Source organism: Monopterus albus, unplaced genomic scaffold, assembly GCF_001952655.1.
Source record: "Monopterus albus unplaced genomic scaffold, M_albus_1.0 scaffold40.1, whole genome shotgun sequence".
Taxonomy (NCBI): domain Eukaryota; kingdom Metazoa; phylum Chordata; class Actinopteri; order Synbranchiformes; family Synbranchidae; genus Monopterus; species Monopterus albus.
The window spans coordinates 4,480,446-4,480,740 of NW_018127920.1; the positions used below are offsets into that span (position 1 = coordinate 4,480,446).

At 53.6% G+C, this 295-nt stretch overlaps 1 protein-coding gene across 2 annotated transcripts in view; it reads right to left on the minus strand.

Annotated features, from left to right (window-relative positions):
- The window catches only part of mamdc2a (MAM domain containing 2a), a 51,338-nt gene that overhangs the window by 9,037 nt on the left and 42,006 nt on the right, over window positions 1–295 (minus strand). The gene's annotated exons all lie outside the window — the stretch shown is intronic.

The following is a 295-nucleotide window of genomic DNA, read 5'->3' on the forward strand; positions in this document are numbered from 1 at the left end:
GGCCCCCACCATTGCCTTTTTCTACGGTCCTGACTGTCCACTGAAGTCTGTACTTGTCCTGTTTGGTTGCTGAGTCAAACCAGACAGTGATAGAGGTGCAGAGAAAACACTCGATGATTCCTCTGTAGAACTGCACCTGGGGCAGGTCGAACTTCCTGAGCTGGCACAGGACGTATGTCCTCTGCTATGCCTTCCTGATGATGGTGCTGATGGTGGACATCCACTTCAGGTCCTGAGAGATAGTTTTAGGGTGGGTGGTGGTGGTGGGGGGTTAGGGTTTGGGGGGCTGCACCTA